The sequence below is a fragment of the Podarcis cretensis genome, assembly GCF_951804945.1.
Source record: "Podarcis cretensis genome assembly, chromosome: 14".
NCBI lineage: Eukaryota > Metazoa > Chordata > Lepidosauria > Squamata > Lacertidae > Podarcis > Podarcis cretensis.
The window spans coordinates 14,510,213-14,525,520 of NC_137183.1; the positions used below are offsets into that span (position 1 = coordinate 14,510,213).

The 15,308-nt window shown below is 44.2% G+C and overlaps 1 long non-coding RNA gene across 1 annotated transcript in view; it reads left to right on the forward strand.

Annotated features, from left to right (window-relative positions):
- Positions 1-15,308, forward strand: part of LOC307203026 — a 23,207-nt gene continuing 7,899 nt past the window's right edge. Inside the window, exons 1-2 of the long non-coding RNA XR_013833073.1 lie at positions 1-324; positions 11,305-11,551. This is a non-coding gene — a long non-coding RNA (uncharacterized lncRNA). The remainder of the gene's footprint in view (positions 325-11,304; positions 11,552-15,308) is intronic.

Sequence of the window (15,308 nt, forward strand, 5' to 3'; positions counted from 1 at the left end):
AACTCCCCCCTCCCATCTTCTCAGCCGTTGCCCAGCAACGCCGGGCCTGTAAGGCTTGTTTGGAGCCCAGCTGGAGTTCATCAGGGGGAGGGCCTCGCCTTCTTCTTAGGCTTTTCTTTATTTATCTATTTATATGTCCATCTATCTAGGTGTGTTATGTCTTTGTCTGCAGTCCTATAGGCGCTCCTCGCTGTGGGAGTGAGGCCCACAGTGGGGCTTTACTTTACATGACAGGGTGAGAGCTTTCCTTGAGCTGTGTGTCAGTTCAGTCCGACCGTATGCATGCTTACTCACGAGTAAGGCCCACAATGGGATTTAAGCCCGGTGAGTATGTAATAAGATTGCAGCCTAGCTGCCTAGTAAAAGAGTGTTGAGAGTGGCTGGGGAGACCCAGCCAGGTGGGCGGGGTATAAAGGATTATTTATTTATTTATTTAGGTGTGTGTTTTTTAACTATAAATGTGCAGGGTTTTGTTTTAGGATGGGTGTCTACTGTTCTTAAACGCTTGCCTTTTGTGCTTTAGCTTAGCACTACATTTTTTAGGTCACGCTTTGCTTGCTTATCTGTGTATGTATGTTTTCAGTTCTGTGAAACTTATTTTATATTCTTTATTGAAAAAATTTAAAGTACATCATCACAAGGGCGCAGAGTAAGAGAAGACACACACAAAAAGAATATTAAAAAAATAGTGGAAAAGAGAACAGGACAAAAGAAATAACTTGTATACATGACCCCCCCCCCAATATTAAAAAAAAAACCAAAAAAAAACCTATGGCAGACCAACACAGCTACCTATCTGTAACCCCCCCAAATATGTTATTGTAGTTAACCAGAACTTAACCTAATGCCGTATTTATAAAATATCTCTGTGAAACTTGGGGGAGGTTGAATTTTACCCCTTTCTCAGTTTCTTCCATAAACAGGTGTTTTTCCTTCATGCCAGTTGTTGTGTATATATAAAATTACAAAAATTGATTAAATGATTGAAGCTCATATACCGTATTTTTCCATCTATAAGACGCCCCCATGTATAAGACGCCTCCTATTTTGGGGGGACTCAGATTTAAGAAAATGGGGGGAGGTGGCCCAGAGTATAAGATGCCCCCTAATTTTTGAAAATATTTTTAGGGGAAAAGCCTAGTCTTATACACGGAAAAATACGGTAATTAGTTGCTCAACTCACAGCACAAACCTAGCCATGCCTACTTGGAAGTAAGTCCTACTGAAGCAACAAGGCTGCAATCCTATACCTAGTTTCCTTGGAGTAATTCCCATTGAACTCAGTGGGCTTACTTCTAAGTAGATGTGTATAGGATTGCACTTTAAGATGTCTTTATCCAAGTGAATAATCTAGTTTTAATGTTTTATATGTTCATGTCCAGTGCGATTGGACAAGTTATTGCAGCCATAATGGTATCTAGTGTTATTTTAACTATAAAATGTGGCGTTGGCAAATGGGTCATTCATTCCTAATGGTCATTAGAGTCATAATTTTTTTCCAGTTTTCACATTGGATGATAAAATGTCACTAAGCATTGTATTCCTACAAAATAATTTACAGTGGTACCTCCGGTTGTGCACGGGATCCGTTCTGGAGCTCCGGTCAGATCCCGAGGAATTTGCAACCGGAGGTGCCTGTTCTGCGCATGCGCGCGGCACGATAGAACGCTTCTGCGCATGCATGCAGAGTGAAACCTGGAAAAATACTTCTGGGTTTGCTGCATGCATAACCCGGAGGATACGCAACAATAGGTGTGCGTATCCAGAGGCACCACTGTACTACTATCCTCCTCCTCCTGCTGCATTTACCTGTCTCCAGAAATCTCTCTATCTAAATCAGGAGTCAGCAAACTTTTTCAGCGGGGGCTGGTTCACTGTCCCTCAGGCCTTGTGTGGGGCCGGTCTATATATATATACCGTATTTTTCCTTCTATAACACGCAGATTTTTTCTCCTAAAAAGGAAGGGGAAATGTCTGTGCGTGTTATTGAGCGAATGTGTGGTCCCTGGAGCCAATTGGTGCAAAAAAAGCAGGCAAAAATCAAATTGCGCGTCTCCTAGAAGGGAAACTTGAAAAGAGGAAGCGCCTGCTTTCCGGCATTCTGCCTCAGGGTCTTACTGCCCACCCACTTCTGTTTCCTTGCTGTGTTTGCTCAAACGGAACAAAGAGCAGGGAAAGCCCCTCCCCTCCAGGCAAGCAGAGGGGAAAGCTGAAAACATGCAGGAGGGAGAGAGAGAGAGAGAGCGCGAGCTGGCTGGCTTGGGTGGGTAGGTGAGGGAAAACTTTTGCCTTCCTTTCCTCCCTACCCCTCTCCTGCATTCTTAGCCAGCTGCTTCTCTGCACACCCCTCTCCTGCTCCTTGTCCCTTCTGTGTTTTTCCTTCCCTCCCCACTTAAAATGTGGTTAAAAAGCATGGATCCACATGGATCCTCAGGATCTTTGCATTGGGTCAGCCCAAATTCACCATCAGATCACATAGCATGTCCATGGCTACAGCCCGCCCCCCAAAAATCACGCACCCACTGTTGCCTGGGGCTGCAATGGTGCAAAAATGTGGTTAAAAAGCATGGATCCACATGGATCCTAAGGATCTTTGCATTGGGTCAGCCCAAATTCACCATCAGATCACATAGCATGTCCATGGCTACAGCCTGCCCCCCAAAAATCACGCACCCACTGTTGCCTGGGGCTGCAATGGTGCAAAAACGTGGTTACAAAACATGGATCTACATGGATCCTCAGGATCTTTGCATTGGGTCAGCCCAAATTCACCATCAGATCACATAACATGTCCATGGCTACAGCCTGCCCCCCAAAAACCACACACCCACTGTTGCCTGGGGCTGCAATGGTGCAAAAACGTGGTTAAAAAGCATTGATCTACATGGATCCTCAGGATCTTTGCATTGGGTCAGCCCAAATTCACCATCAGAGCACATAGCATGTCCATGGCTACAGCCTGCCCCCCAAAAATCACGCACCCATTGTTGCCTGGGGCTGCAATGGTGCAAAAACGTGGTTACAAAACATGGATCCACATGGATCCTCAGGATCTTTGCATTGGGTCAGCCCAAATTCACCATCAGAGCACATAGCATGTCCATGGCTACAGCCTGCCCCCCCAAAATCACGCACCCACTGTTGCCTGGGGCTGCAATGGTGCAAAAACGTGGTTACAAAGCATGGATCCACAGGGATTCTCAGGATTTTTGCATTGGGTCACCCCAAATTCACCATCAGATCACATGTCTGTGGCCACAGCATGAAGCACAAAAATGATACATCCACTGTTGCATTCAGAATGTTTTTTCCCTTGTTTTCCTCCTCTAAAAACGATGTGCGTGTTATGGTCAGGTGCGTGTTATAGAGCGAAAAATACGGTATTTTTTGGGGGGAAGAACAGATTCCTATGTCTCACAAATAACCCAGAAATGAATTTTAAATAAAAGGACACATTCTACTCATGTAAAAACACCCTGATTCCCGGACTGTCTGCTGGCTGGATTTAGAAGGTGATTGGGCCTTAGTTTGCCTCCCCCTGACCTAAATGCTTCCTTAATGCTGGAGGAAAGTTTAACTGAAGTTCATGCAGACAAATACACTAATAATTTCAGAGATAAAATCCGAGCAGAGGCAACCCTAATCAAAATGGTTGCTGGTTGTTCACCCAGGGCCATGGGGTCAAGACAACAAACCCTGTTTTTATAGGATTATAAACCCTATGTTTATAGACACACATCTTTTCAGGTTGTATTAAGGATGGTATGGAATGATCTAGATCACTTATTTGAATTCACTCTCAGTAATGGGCTTGTTATTCAAAAGCAAAGTCACATACGCGTGATCAAGCTTTGCATGAAAAACCAACAGCCTATCAATTTATATCATGTTTAGTGACAGTGACTAAATACTTCATTGGAAGTATACATGAACATACATAGCAATTATAAAGTGTGTCACCTCCTGTTGATCATGTCTCTCAATTAGAGGTTGCATTTTTGATCCTATATAGATAATGTTGACACAGAGAGTGAGGATGCTACATGCTGACCTAGATATAACCACTGGTTGTTCTAGTCAACATTATTTCCAACACACTTTTTTTTAAAAAAGGCTGATTTTACTGCGTACCTTTAGATGTTTCCACAAAAATGGATTATGGATGCTTGTAAATATGTAGAATGTTTTTCAGGTGGGAAATCAAGTCTAAAGAAAACAAGAATAGTCAAAACCATCTGTTGAAGCTGGAATTTGAACTCAGGATTCTATGCTTTTAACACCAGAATGTTCCCTATTAGATTAATGGTTCACAACCAAATTGAAGACTTGGAAAACAAGTTAGAAAACATCATAGCTAGTAAAAGTGCTTTTCTTAGCTGCTGATTAAATGTTGGAACAGACAAACTGAAACCATCTATTTTTACTATCACTTTGGGTAGAATATATATATTATAAAATAAAGTCTGAAATATTAAATATCTATATTTTCTTTGCCTTGGGAACTAGCACAAGGCAGTCCAAAGCCCACTGGTTGTATACTAACAGTGCACCAGTTTAACAATCCTAAATGTTTACCATTTATAATAATAGTATTTTAACATTCTTTTAGAAATTATTACATCTTGTGCTGTTGCACTTGTGTCCTCATGGGCTTCCCATAGACATCAGGTTGGTCAATGTGATAGCAGAATGTGGGACTAGATTTGGTCTGATCCAGGAGGGTTCTTATTATTTTCTAAGAGGCACCTCTCTTTTTCTGGTGGGGAGCACTCAGAGACCAGGGGCGGCAGCAGCAGTTGCCCAGAGGAGCAGAGGCTGAAAGAAAGGCGGCTGCTTAAGGCCACCTCTGGAATTTATGACAGGCAGAATTTGAACCAAGGGCTTACTTTCTCACTTGGAGCACCACACTGCACCAGCTCTTTCAGAGTGTTGTATTTCTGGTTACAAACTTTAGCCCACTCCCAGGATGCGGGGCATAGTTAGTCCCTGAAGTTTCCTTCACCCCCTCTTTGTGACTGCTTCCCTTCTGTGAGGGAACAAGCAGAGAGAGAGGTATGAGAATGAGTAGCAATCTCCACGCAACTTGTTCTCCCTCTCAGAAGGTGGTATGTATTAAGCCATGGGTAGGCAAACTAAGGCCCAGGGGCCGGATCTGGCCCAATCTTCTAAATCTGGCCCATGGATGGTCCGGGAATTAGCGTGTTTTGACATGAGTAGAATGTGTCCTTTTATTTAAAATGCATCTCTGGGTTATTTGTGGGACATAGGAATTCGTTCATTAACACCCCCCCCCCCAAAAAAAAATAGTCCGGCCCCCCACAAGGTCTAAGGGACAGTGGATCGGCCCCCTGCTGAAAACGTTTGTTGACCCGTGTAAGCTATTGTGCTCAGTTCCTTCTTGCAGCCATCCCAGAAACGTCTGGTTGGTCACTGTGAAAAGGATGCCGAACTAGATGGGCTGCCAGGATTGGGGCACAGAGGAAAGTTGAAAGGGTGGCTAGATCCAGAAAAAGGAAGGGAAGGGAAGGGCAGGGCAGGACAGGATAGGCATCAGCAGGGGGTCCTGACAAGGCACTGATATCTTGACAGCTTCCCCAAGGTGCCAGGTGCTGATGCTGGTTTAGACTGAGATCACGTTGTCTAAGGGCCTCCCCAAACCTGGCACTGAACACTTGTTAAGGTTAGAAAGCACTTCTAATGTGAATCTATACTATCTTCCCCCAACCTGACCAAGAGCCAGTGTAGTGTAGTGGTTAAGAACTGTAGACTCGTAATCTGGTGAACCGGGTTCGCGTCTCCGCTCCTCCACATGCAGCTGCTGGGTGACCTGGGGCCAGTCACACTTCTCTGAAGTCTCTCAGCCCCACTCACCTCACAGAGTGTTTGCTATGGGGGAGGAAGGGAAAGGAGAATGTTAGCCGCTTTGAGACTCCTTCGGGTAGCGATAAAGCGGGATATCAAATCCAAACTACTACTACTACTACTACTACTACTCCTCCTCCTCCTCCTCCTCCTCCTCCTCCTCCTCCTCCTCCTCCTCCTCCTCCTCTTCTTCTTCTTCTTCTTCTTCTTCTTCTTCTCCCCAATGTTTTGGACTACAGTTCCCATCAGCCCAAGTCAGTACAGTGGTACCTCAGGTTAAGTACTTCATTCGTTCCGGAGGTCCGTTCTTAACCTGAAACTGTACTTAACCTGATGCACCACTTTAGCTAATGGGGCCTCCTGCTGCTGCTGCGCCGCCGGAGGACAATTTCTGTTCTCATCCTGAAGCAAAGTTCTTAACCTGAAGCACTCTTTCTGGGTTAGTGGAGTCTTTAACCTGAAGCGTATGTAACCTGCAGCGTATGTAACCCGAGGTAGCACTGCATGACCATTAGTGAAGTATAGTAAGAATTGTGGTCCAAAACACTGGAGGGCACATCGTTGGGGAAGGCTGATCTACACCATGAAGTCAAATTGCCATACCAGAAGGAAAGAATGTTATTGCAGAAATACCCTTTACTATCCGTGATCATTTCCTCATGGCAGTTCATTTATTCAGTTCTATTGGCATAACTACAGCTGGGAAAAGCCAGTGTTCTAAATACAGCACATGGAGTGACTGCCTATTCAAGAATTGGGCAATTTAATTAACTTTGCTTGCAATGCTAAACACAAGATAGTAGGGGTTACTTCTTAAGAAACATGTAGGAGTGCTGTTATTGCAGACATATGTATGTTTGTTACTTTTTGAGATGAGATATTCTCACGTCAATAGGATTGTGAGATGACCTTACTTGATTTGGATGCAAGTTCAAACTTAATAATTCGTTATGCTTGCAACACAACTGTGAAATTCACAGTGGTTGCATTTCCCTTCCTCGCTAGGAAAACACTGCTGGTGATCAGAAGTCCAGAAGAAGGACGCAGTTGCCTTTTGAAGGTCTCTATTTTTAAAATAGTTTTACTGTTTTCACAGAACAAAGAACACAATGAAGGGAGAACACATAAGGAAATAAATAAACCCCCATACCTTAACACACCCACCCCTGGTCAGATCAGTCATTAAAGCAAGAACAAATAAAACCAACCTAGGGTGCTATTCCACATGCAACCATGAGAGCTAGGTGGACAAAAATATTTCTTCCTTAGTGGCAACAGAATAAAGCCTGACCAAGTTGCACAAAGTGGGCCATGTCGATAACTTTATAATAATTATCAGTGTCAAGAAAAGAGAGAATAGTTGTTCCCATATCCACTAGTGCAGGAGTGGGGATTTTGTGGTCCTCCATGTTGCTGGACTACAGTTCCCATCATCCCTGATGGTTTAACTGTGCTACCTTAGGTTGATGGGAGTTGGAGTCCAGAACATTTGAAGGATAAGGGGTTCCCTGTTTCTGCACAAATGAGAAAATAAACAATGAGTTTTAACTTAGAGGTAGATTTCTCTCAAACAGTGAAGCTGTAATTTGTGTCCATTTCCCTGGGAATAAACCCCACTGATCACAGTGAGATTTACCTTCAAGTAACCATGCACAGGATAGGGCTGCATGAACATTTTCTTAATTTAGCCAAAAAACAAGCTGACTGAGGCTCTTGCTTACTTGGGGACAACTTTCATTGAACTTAATGCATAGGATCAGTCCACAATGAAGCCCCAGACTCGGGCACCTTCCTTGGAGAAGTCTAAACAGGTCTAGTACATTTTGTAGTGCTTCAAAACCTGTTTGACCAGAGCCCATGGCAGGATAAGGGGAAGTGACATATATACAACAGGCAACATATCACTGCAACGTTTCTGAAAACTATCACCTGCAAATGGAACAGGACAGTTTAAGCAGGGCTGCAAATTGATAATGCAACCAGACATAGCGCATTGCACATTTTCTGTGTCCAATTGGACCCAAATCTCAATATCAAATCTACAACAGAGAGAGATATCTAAACATATTGTTGAGATCTGTGGAAGTATCACAGTGATGTCAGTGCTGGGCTGAACAGCACCACACTACCTCTGGGTTTGGCAGGGGGCTAGGGACGCGGGTGGCACTGTGGGTAAATCCTCAGCGCCTAGGGATTGCAGTCGGCGGTTCAAATCCCCACGGCGGGGTGAGCTCCCGTCTGCGGTCCCAGCTCCTGCCCACCTAGCAGTTCGAAAGCACCCTAAAAAGTGCAAGTAGATAAATAGGTACCGCTTTCTAGCGGGAAGGTAAACGGCGTTTCCGTGCGCTGCGCTGGTGCCGGCTCGCCAAAGCAGCTTCATCATGCTGGCCACGTGACCCGGAAGTGTCTCCGGACAGCGCTGGCCCCCGGCCTCTTAAGTGAGATGGGCGCACAACCCTAGAGTTGGACACGACTGTCCGTATGGGCAGGGGTACCTTTACCTTTTTAGGGAAGATTAGGAACAAGAGAAAGCACAATTCTTCCTGTTGACAGCTGAAAGTGGAAATAAATGTGCGTATAAATGAAGTAAAGTATCAGTTGAGCCTCTTCTTCAGTATTTAGTTTAATGTTTGATCATTGTTACCAATGTCTATTTCATCTTTTATGTTAATACAAATCAGCATTCTGCCCAATAGGGTTTTGTATTTATGTTGAGGAACTATTGAAGCCAAGGGCATGTGTGTCACACAGCTCAATCCCAAATACTCATGTCACTTCCTCCAATAGTATGTACTTTCTAGTAGTTAGGACTGCAATCTATGATTCTACAATAATTTTAATGTTTTGCCCCTTCATATCTTTTCCAGCATCTGCATTAAAGGAGTGCATCCAAAATATGGTTTTATACAGATCAGATCAAGCGTGCTTAAAACCCTGCAATTTAAAAGGAGAGTTTCATGATTCATTAATAAATGCAGGAGGGTAAGATATCATCAAGAAGATAAACAGTGTGTAAAGGTTTCATTACTTTTGAAAGTAAACAACTAAATCCCTCTGCAATCCACCTTTCAGTTCTTCGTAACATAGTGTTATGAGTGGGTGTTGAAATCTGATCAAGCCTTCTAATCCCTAGATTCAGCAAGGGTTAAAATATAATCCAGGCTACCTTCTTTCATTGAGGTGATCGCCTGGGTGAAAGCTAATAAGAGAGCAAAGGAAAGGTGGCTCTGTGCCAGATAATGAAAGGGTGGGTCCCATCCTCTAGCTTTTTGATAATTAGAAGAACAAAGATTGAGTTTGAGAGCAGAGTTTGCTGTGATGTGACCTAGAGGGGAAAAGCTGCAGGCTGAAAAGATGGAGAGTGAGCTATGGCTGATTTCTGCTTGAATTCAAGGCTGCAGCTATGGGAGTTAATGCTGTGAACCCCTCCATCATAGGCTCAGGTTGTATGTATGCATAAATAAACCACATATCCTAAAGACACCACAGTCTCTGCTGTGCCTCATTTCCGATAGGGACCCCTGGAATCTCGCACCACTTTGAGATTGCAGTGGCATGCAACAATATGTTTGTGCGTGTTCTACTTCTGTTGAGAAACAACTTATTTAAAAACCCAGTCACTGCACTCCTTCTGAGAAATGTGGGAGAACCCGTCTGCCCAGAGAATCCAGTGAAAAATGCCCATTACAAGCAGGACCTGAAACAACTGCCTTCTTTGTAATGGCCATCAGGATTGTAAATCTGGAATGCAGTTCAGCTTGTTAGGAATCCTACTCCAAATGGTGTTGACTGTCAAGTTATAGCCTGTGACATTTTTCTTAAGATATTTGCTTGATCGTATTTAAAATAAATGTATTGCTACAATGAAAATGGCCATTGTACAGTTCTCTTTTATGCTCCAGCAATACATGCCCACATAAAGGTCACTTTTTTTTTTTTTTTTGGTAAAGGCTGTTATTCAGGCTTTGTTAACAATGCAGTTCTTCAGAGCTAATCTGGGTAGTGCTTTCTGGTTCTGTTTTTATTATATGGCAGCAAAATGTCTGTCATTATGATGGGCAGATGGTGTGCACAGAGAAGGGCTTCAGTGGTGCTGTCAGGGCAGAAATCTAGAGCCCCACTCGGCTGAATGAGCAGGAGGGTCCCCCAAATGCAACAGGGATGTCTTGACACAGTTTGGACTAGGCAAAGTAATGCATATTTTCATCTGTTATTATTTATTGGATTTCCTGTCCTTGACCACAAAAAGATCCCTGTGCAGGGTTACAACAGTATAAAAATACAACATTAAAATCAATTTTAAAAAACCATCAGAAGAATAGAATGGATCCTGACAAAATGCCAAAGGCTAGGGTAAAGAGGTACCATATTTTTTGCTCTATAAAATGCACCAGACCACAAGATGCACCTAGTTTTTGGAGGAGGAAAACAAGGAAAAAAATATTATGAATCTCAGAAGCCAGAACAGCAGGAGGGATCGCTGCGCAGTGAAAGCAGCAATCCCTCTTGCTGTTCTGGCTTCTGGGATAGCTGCGCAGCCTGCATCCGCTCCATAAGACGCACACACATTTCCCCTTACTTTTTAGGAGGGAAAAAGTGTGTCTTATAGAGCAAAAAATACGGTATCTATGTGTACGAAGTCATTAAGTCAAGAATCTAAAACTGCATAACTGCACTGCTGGATGGCTTTCACATTGCAAGGACCCTTAGAGAGTGCTGTGGAATATGTTCATGGGCACACTGTACCCCCTTATTCAGGATCCTGAATAAGGTAGGAAACTGCCCACACCCCTCTCCATGACTGGAACAGAAAGTAGTTTTTGCACTTGCTTCAATGTGTCCCAAAGTGGAGCACTTTACCTTTCTCCATAGGAAACTTCACTTATATGGGAGAGGTTAAGAGTGTGCACTGGAACTATGCCAGATATCAGCATCCAGCACCTTGCAGCAACTGTTGATGCCCCAGAAAATCAGCAGATCTCACCTGTACTGATGTATTCTTGTCCTCCCGTATTAGGATTTCAGAACTGCTGTTTCAGTTTTCTACAAGGTCCCCAACATAGTATTGTTCCAGAGCACTCTGGGGAAATTTAAATGGTGATTCTAGTACAGCCTGGGGAAACTGGTCTGAAATAACCTATTCACGTGCATGTTTCCACATTAGAGCCTGTCTCTATGGTATAGTGTCAAAGCAGAATGGATTGGGTAATGTTCACGTGTGACAAAGTTACCATTGTACTCAGATTACAAATGCAGCTGGCTGGTATGTTGGAAATAGAATGCTAGATAAGATTAACCTTTGGTCAGATCCAGCAAGACACTTCTTATGTACTGACGCCAACTGCACCACATCCCATAAATAATTTCTTCACCACAATCTATTCCTGAAGAAAGCACCAGCATGAACTGGCTATTCAACCACACTTTCTCAATTCTTAACAGAAGCAAGGGGAAGGAATACAGTCCAATCCCGCTGGACAAGAGAAGAAAGAGACATTGTCCAATCCATCACACATCCTTGTCAGCCTATTGCATGCGTGAAGAATGAGAATGAGGGCTATGGTGGTACTCCAAAACGTCTTCTCAAAGACCCTCCTGGGGCATAGAAAGGACTCTCTGATTCTGTTGTGGCTGTGCAACAGTCTCCAGCAGCTATACAGATTGCGAGGGAGGAGAGTCTGGCATAAAGGTTTGTGATGTATTCCCACTCATTTAAGGATCTCCTAGTACACATGGTACTCCCCTCCTCAGTTTATCCTCGAAACCAGCCTGCAAGGTAGCTTAGGCAAGGAGATAGTGACTTGGCCAACCAAGGTCATTCTAACCACTGCTCTCACCAATGTAGCCGGAAGTGTGTTGAACACGTGCTTGCCTTCTAGTGGTACCCATTTAGCCTTTATAGTCCCAAACAGCGGGACATTTGCGGCGCTCCCAGACAGAAGCAAGACCGATGGCAGGGCAGGTTGTGGCAATGCAACTCTACTCTCTTTTCCAACTCTCTGAATGCTGTGACCTACAGTTGCTCTCTGGACTCACACTGAGAATCGCCTCCTATTCCAGCTGGGTGTTGAAGGAGCACCTTCACCTCTATTGCCCTATTTGCTTGTTATGTTTGGTGGACAATGCATTCTTGGTAGTCAGCAAATTTGGTGAGGGGTAGAGCCTTTTCTAGGGTGGCAAGATTTTATCGAAAACCTCTCTTCAGCTCAGGCAAAGACTCTCCTCCCTGAAAGAGAGGGGAGTGGTTGTGGGCGGGAGCCCGAGCACCGCCCAGCAGGGGGGCATTTGCCCCCTGCCTCCAGCTCACCTGGCTGGTGCTCACGCCCCCCCTCCTGTGGCCATCCAACCAGGTGCCACGGAGGGGGCGTGTTCAGCAGCCTTTTGCTGCAGCACTAGCCTCTCCCTGGCCTCATTCCTCATCGTCGTCCCGTGGCGAGTCACCCACCCTCCACTCCCTTTTAGTTAGGGCCTAGGTCATTGGCCTTGCTATGGACCTTAGGTTGGTCGCCCTGGTTGTCCGGGGGGCCTGGTAGGAGTTTTTCCATTTGGCATTAGGCTTTTTGGTTTTTTCGCCTACCTCGTAGCAATCGTCACAACTTTTGTGGTATTGGTGGGTAGGTTAGGCATTGGAATAATGTGTTGTGGTGTGTCGAAGTGCTAGGTGTGGCCATCGCCTATGCCTTCAATGTTTAGGGGTATTCCGTTAAAGGAATCTGGCGGTCGTGTATTCTGTCCGATGCCTGCTTGGCGGGAGGCCATGGCACGACCCTCGGTGACAGCAGGAGGTGAGCCTATAGTTGGATCAGCATCAACAGGCTCCACCTACTGGTGAATAAACCCACTTGTTTCGATCCAATGCCTAAGCCAATACCTTTTCATTGCTGTAATCAATAAAGTTGTGGCCTTTTCTAGCCCATTAACCTTATATCACGTGTCCCTGTGTCTTCATTTCACTTCGCGGGGTCGGGTCCTCAAACCACAAGTGCTATCATTGTTGACTCACTAAAACAAGGCTGGGGAACCTTTGACCCTCCAGATGTTGCCAAACTACAACTCCCACCAGACCCAATAAACATGGCATATAGGAGCAATATTGGGAGCAACAAAGATTCCCCATACCTGTGCTAAAGTAAGTACCTATGTTTGTAGACCTTTCCTCAACTTTTCCCAGCAGGCTGTCACGTTTCAACTCTGTCCTGTATTACCAGCTTTATTATCATTTTTATCTGTATTGATTTAAAGGTGGATGCCAGTATGTTAAACAATTGGCTGTGCATTGCTTCCAGACTGATGTGCTCGGGGCAGTATAGAAATGTTTTAATAAATAAAAATGTTTCCAGGTGAATGTGCAAAACGTTCTTTTCCGAATAGAAGCAAGTAGGTAAAACACTGGGCCTTATTAGCTCAGCTCTTTCGTACTTGAGGAAATTAAAAATGGTGATAGTGGCAAGCCCAATTCCATGGGCCTTGGGGGGGATAAAGGGAGGTCCAGACCACACCTGAGCCCCATCTTCACTATACATTTAAAGCAGAACCGTCTTAAACAGTCTTGACTCCCCCACTTCAAGAATCCTGGGAACTGTAGTTCGTTCAGCGCGCTGAGAGTTATTAGGAGACACTCACATGTTGCCCATTCCTCTCACAGAGCGACAGCTTTCAGAGTTCCCCAAGAAGGGAACCACTTTGAAAACTGTAGCTCTGTGGGAGAATGTAGGCCTCCTAATAGCTGCCACAACATTTTTTTAAAATTAATTTTTATTATTAAAATAATTCAGCATTAATACACACATTACGAATATACAAACATACATTTCATACAATCCTTAAAAATATTCATACATACCCACACTCAATCCCACAGATACTTCTTTTTCCCACCACCATCCCTTACCCCTCACCCCACCCTTGTGTTGAACTTCCAGTCTACTCAATTGCAATTTCTTTCCACTTCTATTACTTTCTTTCACACACTTTTAAACCAATTTTCTGCTTCTTCTTCTGTTACACATTGTTATCCATCTTATTTAGTATTTCAGTATTTATAACGGAACTTGTTTATTCTAACAGGAGTTCTGATTTTTCCAATATAGTTTTGCAAATATCCTTTAAACACCTTCCAGTCCTTGTCTATCTTCTCTTTTGAGATCCTTCCAATTTCTCCCATTGTTTTGGATATATTGTAATACTCCAATAATTTGGCAAGCCACTCTCTTTTTGTTGGTATAATACCACTTTTCCAATTTGTCGCAATCAATAGCCTTGCGGCTACTGTTGCATATAAATATAATGTCTTGTTTTCTTCCTTTAGACTTCCTGGTACTATTCCCAATAGAAAAGCTTCTGGTGTTTTCCTAAATGAATATCTGCCACAACATTAACAGATGATGCTTCCCAGGATTCTTTGGTGTAAGCTTTGACTATTTAACGTGGAAAGACACTGCTTTAATATTATAGGGCAGGTGGGGCTCTGGTACCAGTGGCGGTGGGCCTTGTCCTTTGGCAAAGGATGCTATGTGCTGGCACCAGCCCTGCTTGTCTACTTCTGATATCACAGTTGTGGGTCTAGGAAGGTTTATACTTGGAGGGGTGATGCAGTAGACCATCATGCACAGTGCAACATTTTTATGGACACGTTTTAGAGACAACACTTTGCACTAGGGATCAGGCAAGGCAGAAATGTCAGCTGTACTGCTACATAAGCAGGACCTAACCCTTCAGTGGGGTTTGCCTTCCAGTTTCTGATCCCTGTTTGTTATCTCACTTCATCTACGACAACTTGGTCTCTATTACAGTGCTGCAGTTCCTCTGCCAGAAAGTGTAGGAGGACTGCATAGATTCCTACTTGGCAGGGTCAGATTCCAGACAAGCCTCTGAATGCTGTTTAGTAGCTCACAGCAGCAGCTATGGAATGGGGATGAAGGCAGCAAAGGACAATGTGAAGATTAGAGTTGCAACCCTTAACACACTTAATAGCGAGTCAGTCCCATCAAGTTCCATGGGACTTTGTTGTTGTTTAGTCGTGTCCGACTCTTCGTGACCCCATGGACCAGAGCACGCCAGGCACTCCTGTCTTCCACTGCCTCCCGCAGTTTGGTCAGACTCATGTTTGTAGCTTCGAGAACACTGTCCAACCATCTCGTCCTCTGTCGTCCCCTTCTCCTTGTGTCCTCCATCTTTCCCAACATCAGGGTCTTTTCCAGGGAGTCTTCTCTTCTCATGAGGTGACCAAAGTATTGGAGCCTCAGCTTCATTATCTGTCCTTTCAGTGAGCACTCAGGGCTGATTTCCTTAAGAATGGATACGTTTGATCTTCTTGCAGTCCATGGGACTCTCAAGAGTCTCCTCCAGCACCATAATTCAAAAGCATAAATTATTTGGCGATCAGCCTTCTTGATGGTCCAGCTCTCACTTCCATACATCACTACAGTACTGGGAAAACCATGGCT